Genomic DNA, 12,976 nt, shown 5'->3' on the forward strand with positions numbered 1-12,976 from the left:
GGTCAGAGTTGCCAACCATGGGCTTCCCTTTACACAATGCTTCTCAGCCCTGCCATATGCCATATGCCAACCATTTGGGATGTTTTTGGACCCTAATGATCTGACTCCATCCTCAGAAATTCTGATATGGGGGCACCGGAGTGTATCAGTCAGTTAAACATCCGACTCTTGATTTCAGCTCAGGTCATGATCTCAGGGTCCTAGGATCGAGCCCTGCATCGGGCTCCCCGCTCAGTGGGGAGTCTGCTCAAGGAATCTCCCTCTCCCTTTGCCCCTCCCTCTGCTTGTGCTATTTCTCTCTCTATCTCTCAAGTAAAAATAAATAAATAAATAAATAAATAAATAAATAAATCTTTTTAAAAATTCTGCTGTGACTATTTGGGGAAAGGAAGGGGTACAGGAGGGCATTTCAAATCTACCCAGGTGATTCTTACGATCCTTTACTGCTTTCAAATGTTCTGTCAGGTCATTTTGTAGGAGACCCCCTCCCATATCAGTACTTCCAAGTATTTTTCCTTGGATTCGTCAGGTCTTCCAAAGAAGGCTCTTCCAGCCAGGCTGCCACTCATCTGAGAAGCAAAAATGTGTGAAAAGCTGAGCATTCAGGATCTGAACCCTCACTTAGCAAAACACTATTTGGGATGGTTCTGATCCTGGTGGACTGCTGCTGGCTTTGACTCAGGTGCTCTCCTAGGACAGTCACTTGCACGATGAACCTGAAAATTGTTAGCCGCATTCATCCGTATCCACCATGGTAGAACCCCATATACTTGTTACGATGACGTGGGTATATTTAGGCACACGATCATATCAAAGTATCGTTAACATTGCTCAGGAAGAAAGTTTGTGAGCTAGACAAGTATTACCACAATGTCAATAAATAATTTTTTTTCAAACATAGAAACATTCCAAGAGGAAGTATCCAATACCATCTACAATACTCACTATCTGAGAAGCTCCACACCATTGAGTCCAGGCTGTATACAACCAGCACAGTTTTTTCTGGATCTGTCTGCTGTTCTCATTTATACTTCGTGTTTCAGTACTTCATGACAAAGTCCTCACACAAGTCATGATAAAAACCCACCATGCCACGGTGCGCTGGGACTGTTTGAGAGAGACGAGCCTTTCCTCATGTGCAGTGGGCAGCAGAGCCTGTAGAAGACTCCATAACAGGGGCGCCTGGGTGGCTCAGTCAGTTAAGTATCTGACTCTTGATTTCAGCTCAGGTCACAATCTCAGAGTTATGATCTCAGGACATGAGATGGAGCCCTGCATCGGGCTCCACACTCAGTAGGGAGTTTGCTTCTCTTTGTTTTCATCTCCTTCTGCCTCTTCCCACCCTACCCCCCACCCACTGCATACTCTCTATATACAAATAAAGAAGAAGACTCTACAATATTTCCAAAGAGTGCTCTTAACTAAATGCAACTACATTTAGTAGTCCATTTGGTTCAGAGTCCCATTGCTCACAGTTTCTAGGAATACTGTTATAATTTGGGCAACATCCGCATCCTCCCTTACGCCCAACCGCAACTGTGAGGTGGGGCGCCCAGAAGGAGGAGCCGGGGAGGGGGCGGGCCGCAAGCTGGTTTCTCTCTGGCCCTCGTGCTGGCAGTGAGTAGGTGTGGTGGGCAATTTGTATCATCTTACAGGCTAGATCATACCCTCTACCACCAAATTCATATGTTAACGTCCAAACCCCCAGTACCTTAGAATGAGATGGCATTGGAAACAAGTTCTTGGAAGAGGTGATTCAGTTAAATTGAGGTCATGAGGGTGGGCCCTAACCCAGGATCACTGGTGTCCCCCTAAAAGGGGGGAATTTGGACCCTTACATGTACAGAGAAAGATGATGTGAAGAAACACAAGAAAAAACCGTCCACGAGCCCCAGAGGGGGTCTTTGGAACAAACCAATCCTGCCAACTTGATCTCAGACCTCTGGAGAGAAAATAATTTCTATTGTTCAAGTTGCCTGGTCTGTGGTACTTGGTTAGGGCAGCCCTAGCTACAGACGGTGCATTTTTTAGATGTATCACACCACAATTAATAATGATAATAATAATAATAGTTCATAAGTCTATGAATATGCAAGTGAAATAAAAAGAATGACAAATCTTTCAAATTTTCCACTTCCTCTGCCCAATCGTTTCCGTGGCTCTATCCCCTCCACACATACCCTGTGCAATTATCCATTTTGTACCTCTCCAGCCAAGGATATTTAGGGACAGGAAGATTGCGTTCTTGAGAAGGGATTCACTGCAGGAATGGCCCCAAGGAAAGATGGGACTTTTTGCCCTCTCCCCCAAAACTGAGAAATTGACCCTCTATGTGCTTACCTAGCAATTGGGACCTGCTTGTGTTGTCAGCCACAGCACAACTTAAAATCAGATGTGTGGATCGCTCCTTGAAGGCTCTCCACTCCTGGGAGGAGGAAATGGGTTGCAGGAAGGGCTAGTACCCAGGCAGCAAGGCTGCAGGGTCTGAGGGCCCCCAGCCTGAGCTGTCTCCCTCTCCCTGCACCTGCCCCTAGAAGCCATTGGCAGTCACAGAAGGAGAGACAGGAAGCCTTGCAAAACAAAGACTCAGCTGGAAAATCGCGGGCCGCTGAGCAGGGAAGGTGCACTCACGGTTTAATTGGAGCCTGTCTGGGCACCAAGCTTAAACACATTTCAAAGCCTGGCAACATGAAAAGGTAGGAAACCACCTTTCCCCCCATCTTGAGTGACTGAAAGGCACATTCAAAGACATAAGGGTATAAGCACGTGGGGACCATGCACATCGTAATACAAACATCTTGGGTTTATGGAAATACTTTACAGTTTGCAAGAGGCTTGTCCCGGTTCTCCTTCCTTTGATCCTCAGAATAGTACGGGGATGTCCAGGGGGACAAGACAAACAGCCCCCGGGACAGGCAGGCACCAAGGCTGGGTCTGGTCCTGGAGGTCACAGAGCCATTCCTTAACAGAAGTGGGTCTCACAACACCTGGGTGGCTCAGCGGTTGAGCGTCTGCCTTCTGCCCAGGGCATGATCCCAGAGTCCAGGGATGGAGTCCCACATCCGGCTTTCCGGTGGAAGGGGGGAAGGGACCTGCTTCTCCCTCTGCCTGTGTCTGTGCCTCTCTATCTCTCTCTCTCTCTGTGTGTGTGTTTGTGTCTCTCATGAACAAATGCTCCCCATGCAGGGAGCCTGACGCGGGACTCGATCCAGGGACTCGAGATCACACCCTGAGCCGAAGGCAGGCGCTCAACCGCTGAGCCGCCCAGGCATCCCCATAAATAGAATCTTAAAGAAAAAAAAAAGCAGTGAGTCTAGCTCGCTATTGTCTCTGCCCACCCTGAGAGCAGTAATTACCACTGTGGTCGCACTTGCTCTGGGTTTGCGATGTCCACTTACTGCCTCATTCCATCCTCAACCACCCCTTGATGAAACCAAGGTTTAGCCAATTACGGGGTGGGGGGGGATTTGAACTCAGGAGTGTCCCCAAAGACCACCTTCTAACTTGGCTGCATTCAGTCTCCTCCCGTCCACCCCCCTCTTGTACTGGGTTCCTGGCACACACGAGGCAGGTTTGAGCTGCAGCACCACCTGTTGTTCAGTGGGGCCAGGGGCCGGGGTAGCTGCCCCTGCCACAGGCCTAGGACGGCAGACCTCAGACAAGCAGGCAGTGGGGCCTGTCATCGGAGAACTGGGGACAGGGCCAGTGTGCTGGTTCCCAGAGCAGCGAGCGGCAAGCCCAGGGCCAGGCAGGGCACAATCAGCGCCTCTGAGACTCAGGGAGCCTGGAGGAGAGAAAATCCTCGAGACCCGGGGCAGCCTAAGGAGCCCAGGAGGGGAGGCTGTGGTCGGGGTCTCTGCTGCACCAGGCCACAGGCCCTGCGAGGGCGGGGTGTGCGGGGCCAGCCTCATCTGACAGCTCAGCCCAGAGCTGCGCTCCCTGCTGATCCCTTATCGGCTGAGGCTGCGGTCACAGCACCGTGCGTGTGTGGGAGATGTGGCCTCACCCGGGCCCAGGCAGGGAGGTGGTGGCGCAGGAGCGGGCCGGCTGCCAAGGCGGCTGTGCGGGGGGCTGCCTCGGGCCACATGCAGTTGCGAACTGTGGTTGCCTTTGACAGCCCCACCATCTGCTCCCGGCAAGCAAGGAAACGGGGTACGACGGGTGGGGGGGAAGGGGAGCAAGGAGGGGTGGTGCCCGGGGGCTGCGGGCCAGCTGGGCAGCCGTGCACGGGGACAGCAGCCAAGGAAGACACGGCGGGGCCCTGTGGACACGAGCTCCGAAGCCTTGGGAAGAGCTTCGAGGCCGACGCGGGCGCCGGAGCAGCCCTTGCAGGGAGCACCGCGCAGAGCCCATCGGCCGCCCTCCCGGGGGTGACTACTTCCGCAGGGGGAGCCAGGGTAGTGGCAAAAATGCGCTTGGGGTGAAGAAGAAACCTACCTCTCATCCGGGCCCAAAGTCACTCACAAACGCAGACACGTCCTTGGCTGCTGGCGGCACTGCTCAGCCCCAAGGTGGACGTGCCCCAGGAGGTGGGGAAGGTGTGTATGCAGGGGGTGGGGGGTCTGCAGAGGCTCCCCGCGGAATCTGGGGTGCCGCCAAGCGGATTCCTGGTGCCCTGCTGAGGCTCGGGTGGTTCTGCAGGTGGAGGCCGTGGTGGAGAAACGGCATCCTGCAGACATCGCCCGGAAGGCAGGCGGTGGGAGCAGGTTCCACCCAGGAGCCCAGCTCACAGCCCAGCGCCAAACAGGCGTCATCTCCAGCGCAGCTCTGACACTGGACCTGGTTCCCCGGGAGCACGCAGGGCAGCTGAGAGGGCTCACCTTCCAGGAGAAGCCCTGGGGACAAGGGTCAGCCACTGAGTTCCAGGGGCTCCTCTGCTTTATCAACCGGCTTCCCGCTCGGAACAGAAGTTATGTCCCATCCTCCTAACAACTGGTGGCTGGGGTGCCCGGTGGCTCAGTCAGTAGCACATGCAATTCCTGATCTTGGGGTTGTGAGTTCAAGCCCCACATTGGGTGTAGAGATTACTTTAAAAAATAAGAAATCTAAAAAAAAGAAAGAAAGAAAGAAAGAAAGAAAGAAAGAAAGAAAGAAAGAAAGAAAGAAAGAAAGAAAGAAAGAAAGAAATATCTAATAGCTGGTTACTATAGTATTACATATATGTACCCATTATTTCAGTTATGCAAATGCCAAAAAGGACAAGTATAGAGCACAAGTCATTAAGCTAGAAGCTTTAGAGTGTCAGAGCCAGTGTTCCATTTCTAGCAATGTGGAGGCCTGAATGTACTGAAAAATCCTCCTGTTCCATGATACCTAAAAACACCAAAAAATATATATATTCTGACAAAATACATATGACATGAACTTTACCATTTTAACCATTTTTAGGCATATAGTTCAGTGGCATTAAGTACATCTGTACTGTTGTGCAGGCATCACCACCATCCGTTTCCAGAACTCTACATTTTTCCAACTTGAACCTCTGTCTTAAGCACTCTCGTTTCCTCTCTGTCTCCTGTCCCCCCATAACCTCTATTCTACTCCTATCTCTACAAATCTGACCATTCCGCCATTTCATATAAGAGGAATCATGCAGGGCAGCCCCAGTGGCACAGCGGTTTGGCGCTGCCTGCAGCCCGGGGTGTGATCCTGGAGACCTGGGATCGAGTCCCACATCGGGCTCCCTGCATGGTGCCTGCTTCTCCCTCTGCCTGTGTCTCTGCCTCTCTCTCTCTAGCTGTGTCCCTATGAATAAATAAATAAAATCTTAAAAAAAATAAAATAAAATCTATAAAAAAAAAGAGGAATCATGCAATATTTGTCCTTTTGTGTCTGGCTTATTTCACTCAGCATAATGTTCTCAAGGTCCATTGATGTTGTACCAAATGTCAGAATTTCATTCCTTCTTAAGGCTGACGAATGTTCCATCATATGTCTGTACCACACTCATTCATCCATCAATGGACATTTGCATCATTTCCACCTTTTTGCTTTTGTGAATGATGCTGTTACAAACATCAGAGTACAAGTATCTGTCTCAAGTCTGCTTTTTCTTGACTTAGGGATTTTTTTTTTCTAGAGATTTGTTCTTTTTTTTCTGAAAGTGAAAATTATTAGTAGGTTTTTCATAATTGTTTATCTTTATACTCTCCGGTGCATTTATGGTTATGTCCCCTTCTAAAATCTTCATAGTATTTATTTGTGTCTTCTTTTTCTAGATTGTCTTGTCCGAGACTTACCAACTGATACTCTTTCAAATAGCTAATCATGGGCACCTGAGTGGCTCAGTGGTTGAGAGTCTGCCGTTGGTTCAGGGCATGATTCCAGGGTCCTGGGATCGAGTCCTGCATTGGGCTCCCAGCAAGGAGCCTGCTTTTCCCTCTGCCTATGGCTCTACCTCTCTCTGTGTGTCTCTCATGAATAAAACAAACAAACAAATCATATTAGAATTGGATTCAAGATTAGAGAAAATCTCCAGATAACAGTGGCTTAATATATTCTCACTGAGATATGTCCAGAAGGCTCAGTGAAGGGCTGGTCTGGCAATCCATGGAGTCGGAGAACCAGGCTCCTTAGATCCTGTTGCTCTTTTTGTTGTCCAACAAAGGAAAAGTCACTGTCCAATATCTGAAGGTCACCCTTCTGTGTAGGGTAGTTTCTGGAGCTCCCGACAGGAAGGAGGAAGAGGGAATAGAAGGGCATGCACACAGCACTTCTGCTCCCATTTCCCTGGCCAGGATAGTCATATGGCCAACCCACTTGCAAAAGAGCTGAGAAAAAGTTGTTTTGTTGATTCTCCTCTCTAAACCTTCATGCTATTGCTGCCATACATTTTTTTTAAAAGATTTTATTTATTTATTCATGAAAGACAGACAGAGAGAGACAGAGACAGAGGCAGAGGGAGAAGCAGGATCCATGCAGGGAGCCCGCGTGGGACTCAACCCTGGGTCTCCAGGATCATGCCCTGAGCTGAAGGAGGTGCTAAACCGCTGAGCCACCCGGGCTGTCCATATTGCTGCCACACATTGTATGTCTACATATGTTATAAACTCCACAATACAATATTTTTTTTGCTATAGTCAATTATCTTTTAAAGAAAAATTTTTAATGAGAAAAATCTCCATTTCCTATTCCAGTGGTCTTCCTTTCTCTACGTACATCTAAGTTTCCACCTGGTATCATTTCCTTTTGCCCAAAGAACATTCCATATATTTCTGATAGTGCATATCTATAGGGAACAAATAAATATCTATATCTATAGGGAACAAATTCTCCCAGCTTCTAAGTATTTGAAAATGTTTTTTTTTTCATTTATTTATGATAGTCACACACAGAGAGAGAGAGAGAGAGAGAGAGAGAGGCAGAGACATAGGCAGAGGGAGAAGCAGGCTCCATGCACCGGGAGCCCGACGTGGGACTCGATCCCGGGTCTCCAGGATCGCGCCCTGGGCCAAAGGCAGGCGCCAAACCGCTGCGCCACCCAGGGATCCCTGAAAATGTTTTTTAAAAAATAATTTCACTGGGCACCTGGGTGGCTCAATGGTTGAGCATCTGCCCGTAGTTCAGGTCATGTCGTGATCCCAGGGTGCTGGTATCAAGTCCCACATCAGTGTCCCCACAGGGAGCCTGCTTCTCCCTCTGTCTGTGTCTCTGCCTCTCTCTCTGTCTCTCAGGAATAAATAAATAAAATCTTTCAAAAATAATAATAATTTCACTAGATATGGAATTGCAGATTGATCATTTTTTCTTTCAGTGCTTTAAAGATGTTCTGATGTCTTCTGGCTTACATTGTTCATGATAAAAAATCTGGTAATTCTAACCTTTGTTCTTTATTTAATGTATCTTTTTTTGAAATTTAAGGATTTTTTTCATTATCACTGGTTTTCGGCAATTTGGTTATAATGTGTCTTGGTTTGGTTTTATGTTATTCTGCTTGGGATTCTTTGGGTGTCTTAGATCTGTTTATAACTATCTATACAGCTTTCATCAAATGTGGAAAAAACTTTGGCCATTATTTCTTCAGATCTATTTCTTTCCTGACCTTCTTTCTGGAACTTCCATTATACACAGTCACACATATACTTGCTGCTCAACATTGTCCCACAGGTCAGAGAGGATCTGGTGTCGTTTTCTTCTTTTTTTTTAATCTGTGATTTAGTGTGGGTAGTATCTATTACTAAGTTTTCAAGTTCACTGATCTTTCTTCTGCAGAGTCCAATCTACTATTAATTCCACCTGGTGAAATTTTCATTTCACATATTGAAATTTTCAATGACACAAGGACCATTTGGGTTTTTAAAAATATTTTACACTTTCTTTTAAGCCTTTGAGCATATTTACAATAAGTATTTTAAAATCCTTGTCTGAACCATAAGAGACTGTTAATCATAGGAAACAAACTGAGGGTTGCTGGAGGGGAGGGGCATAGAGGAATGGGGTAACTGGGTGATAGGCATAAAGGAAGGCACAGGATGTAATGAACACTGGGTGTTATATAAGACTGATGAATCACTGAACTCTACCTCTGAAACTAATAATACTCTATATGCTAATTAATTGAATTTAAATTTAAGTAAGTAGGGGATCCCTGGGTGGCTCAGCGGTTTGGCGCCTGTCTTTGGCTCAGGGCGTGATCCTAGAGTCCCAGGATCGAGTCCTGCATCGGGCTCCCTGCATGGAGCCTGCTTCTCCCTCTGCCTGCGTCTCTGCCTTTCTCTCTGTGTGTCTTTCATGAATAAATAAAATCTTTTAAAAAGATAAAATAAATTTAAGTAAGCAAATAAAACATTAAAATAAATAAATATAAATAAAGTCCTTGTCGGGATCCCTGGGTGGCGCAGCGGTTTAGCGCCTGCCTTTGGCCCAGGGCGCGATCCTGGAGACCCGGAATCGAATCCCACATCAGGCTCCCGGTGCATGGAGCCTGCTTCTCCCTCTGCCTAGGTCTCTGCCCCCGCCCCCCCTCTCTATCATAAATAAATTTTAAAAATTTTTTAAAAATAAAAAATAAAAAAATAAAGTCCTTGTCTGTTAATATCATCTCTGTCATTTCTGACTCTGTTTCTATTGACTGATTTTGCTCCAGATTATGGATCACATTTGACTGCCTATCCTCTGTCAAGTAATTTTTTATTGGATGCTGGATGTTGTGAATTGTACATTGTTGAGTGCTGGAGTGTTTTGCTCTTTTTTGAAGAGTATCAGACTTTATTCCAAGAGGAAGTTAGGTTATTTGCAGATTAGATTAATTCTCCCAAAGTATGTTTTTAAGCTTTGTTTTGGCAGATCTTTCATAGCCTTTCCTGTACAAATAGTTCAGCTCAGCTAATGAGGCTGATCCTTCTGGGGTCTCAGTGAATGCCCATGTGTCCAGTGGCAATTCTCCACTCTAGCTGTTTGGAACTCAAGTATCACCCAGGCATTGTTCAGTTTACAGTTCTTCAGTTGTCCTTTGACCAGCTTCATGGAGTTTTGCCCTGTGCATTTGTGACTTAATATTCAGTAACAGTGTCCAGATTTTTAGAACCCTTTCTCTAGATAGGATCCTCCTCTCTGGTACTCTGTTCTGCAAATTTCAACTGCTTCAGCCTCTCTAAATGCCTGTATCTGTCTCCTCAACTCAGCAAGATTGCCATGCTCTGCTTGTATTCCCCCTTTTAGGCCACTTGGGTATTCCAGAAATGCAAGGCTGGTTTAATATTAGAAAATATATTAATGCAGTTAACCACATTAACATATTGAAGGAGGCATGATGACCTCAGCAGACAGAAGGGAAAAAAAACACAATGAAATTCAATGTGTCCATTTTTTTTTAAGATTGTATTTATTTATTCATGAGAGACACAGAGAGAGAGAGAAAGGCAGAGGCAGAGGGAGAAGCAGGCTCCATGCAGGGACCCCGATGTGGGACTGGATCCCGGGTCTCTAGGATCAGGCCCTGGGCTGAAGGCAGTGCTAAACCACTAAGCCACCCGGGATTCCCAATGTGTCCATTTTTTAAACTTTCAGCAAACTAGGAATAGAAACTTCCTTAGCCTAATAAAAAAGAACATACCCCCCTCCCCCAAAAAACCTATAGCAAACCTAATACATAGTTTTAAATACATAGCTGCAGTTTTAAATAGGGTCATCAGGTCTCACTGAGAAGGACACATTTGGGCAGAAATTTGAAGGGTGTGAAAGGAGATCCCACGTGGCTATCTGGGGAACAACATTACAGGCAGAAGGTGTGCTCCAGGAACAGGAAGGAGGCCCGTGTGGCCTAAGCACAGAAAGCCAGGGAGAGTGGCAGATCAATTTAGAGAAGCCATGGGGGTGACAAACTAGGGGAAAGACTTTACTCTGAACAGGATGAAGATCTGGAGAACTCAGAGAAGAATTGAGGAGTTATGTGATTCATCCTAAATCTGTCTAAAGGCTCCCTCTGCCTACCGTGTTGAACAGCAAGCAGAAGAAGGCAGGGCAGAGGCAGCAAAGCCAGCGAGGAGGCCGCTTCGGGAGCCCCGATGTAATGGCAGCTGGGTCTAGCACAGTATCGGTGGAGACGGTCAACAGTGGTGAGATGACACATTTGTTCTCAAACCAGGGCCAGTGGGTTTGCTCACAGATCTGATGAAAAATGTGAAAGCAATAGGAGTCAAGGTGACTCCAAGGTCATCAGCCTGACAGCTGGAAGGACAGGAGGATAAAGAGGAGGCACAAAATGGGGATTCCATCCTGGCTGCTTCTGCTGTGTTCATAAGAGAGAGTTGCTAGGAACACTTAAAAGCCGTCCATCCGGGATCCCTGGGTGGCGCAGCGGTTTGGCGCCTGCCTTTGGCCCAGGGCGCGATCCTGGGGACCCGGGATTGAATCCCACGTCGGGCTCCCGGTGCATGGAGCCTGCTTCTCCCTCTGCCTGTGTCTCTGCCTCTCTCTCTCTCTCTCTCTCTGTGACTATCATAAATAAATAAAAATTAAAAAAAAAAAAGTTTAAAAAAATACTTTCTAAAAAAAAAAAAAAAAAAAGCCGTCCATTCATGGGGCAGCTGGGTGCCTCAGTCAGTAAAGCATCTGCCTTTGGCTCTGGTCATGATCCTGGGATCCTGGGGTCCTGAGTTCGAGCCCCACATCCGGCTCCCTGCTCAGCAGGGAGCCTGCGTCTCCCTCTGCCTGCCACTCTCCCTGCTTGTGCTCTCATGTTCTCTCTCAAATGAAGAAAAAAAAAACATAAAATTTTTTTTTAAGATTTTATTTATTTATTCATGAGAGACGCAGAGAGAGAGAGGCAGAGACACAGGCAGAGGGAGAAGCAGGCTCCACATAGGGAGCCCCATGTGGGACTCAATCCCAGGCCTCCAGGACTATGCCCTGGGCTGAAGGCAGGCGGTAAACCTCCGAGCCACCTAGGGATCCCCCATAAAAATCTTTAAAAAAAAAAAGCAAAAATGCCTCCATTCTCATCCAGCAGTGGTCCACCAGCCACAGCCTGTTGTGTCCGTGTAACTAGCTCCAGGGCAGCCCCTTGATTTGCAATGATCAAAAGCTGACTGGGGGGATCCCTGGGTGGCACAGCAGTTTGGCGCCTGCCTTAGGCCCAGGGCGTGATCCTGGAGACCCGGGATCGAATCCCACGTCGGGCATGGAGCCTGCTTCTTCCTCTGCCTGTGTCTCTGCCTCTCTCTCTCTCTGTGTGACTATGAGTCCCCTTATGAGTAAGTAAGTAAGTAAATAAATAAATAAATAAATAAAGCTGACTGGGACCCAGCAGGCAGCCTGCTTGCTTGTGTCAGCTGCTACTGCTATTCACATTTCAGACCACTAGCAAGAGTGGGGAAGAAATGATTACCACGTGAGGCTTCCTCCATGACAGTGGGTTTAAGTTTGGGCTTTTGTCCTCTGATTTGCAACACTAATTTGACAATGGCTCATTTTTTTCATTTGTTTTTATTGAAGTTCAATTTGCCAAGATAAAGGATAAACCCAGTGTTCATCTCATCAAGTGCCCTCCTCAGTGCCTGTCACCCAGTTACTCCATCCCCCCCCACCTCCCCTTCCGCAACCCTTTGTTTATCAGTTAGGAGTCTCTCATGGATTGTCTCCCTCTCTAATTTTTCCCACTCAGTTCCCCTCCTTTCCCTTATAATCTCTTTCACTATTTCTTATATTCCACATATGAGTGAAACTATATGATGACTGTCCTCCGATTGACTTACTTCACTCAGCATAATACCCTCCAGTTCCATCCACATCGAAGCAAATGATGGGTATTTATATATAGACCACATCTTCTTTATCCATCATCTGTTGAAGGACATTGTGGCTCCTTCCACTGTTTGGCTATTGTGGACATTGCTGCTATGAACATTGGGGTGCAGGTGACCTGGTGTTTCACTACATCTGTAAGTGAAAATACCCAGTAATGCAATTGCTTTGGGGTAAATACCCAATAATGCAATTGCTGGGTCGTAGGGTAGTTCTATTTTTTAACTTCTTGAGGAAGCGCCACAGTTTTCCAGAGTGGCTGTACCAGTTCACATTCCCACCAACAGTTACACTGTTGGGTTCCCTTTCTCCCCATCCTCTCCAACACTTGTTGTTTCCCGTCTTGTTAATTTTCACCATTCTCACTGGTGTGAGGTGGTATCTTAATGTGGTTTTGATTGGTATTTCCCTGAGGCCAAGTGATGTGGAACATTTTCTCATGTGCTTGTTGGGAAAATGGCTTATTTTAGAGATCACGTGGAGTCATGGAAGAACCACTGGATACTTTAAAATTGTTTAACTGATTGTGATGTTAAAAGTCCAGTGATCAATTCATTAAGTTGGCCTGACTCCCAGAGTTATTCAATCAATATTTTATTGAGTACCTATGATGTGCCTCCAAACTGAGAACCAAGTTTAAGGCCTCATCATAACACCAGTCTGCTCACTGTGTGATTATCAACATTTTCTTACTTTTTAAAAAAATATTTATTTATTTATTCATGAGAGACAC

Source organism: Canis aureus, chromosome 8 (genome assembly GCF_053574225.1).
Source record: "Canis aureus isolate CA01 chromosome 8, VMU_Caureus_v.1.0, whole genome shotgun sequence".
Lineage (NCBI taxonomy): Eukaryota > Metazoa > Chordata > Mammalia > Carnivora > Canidae > Canis > Canis aureus.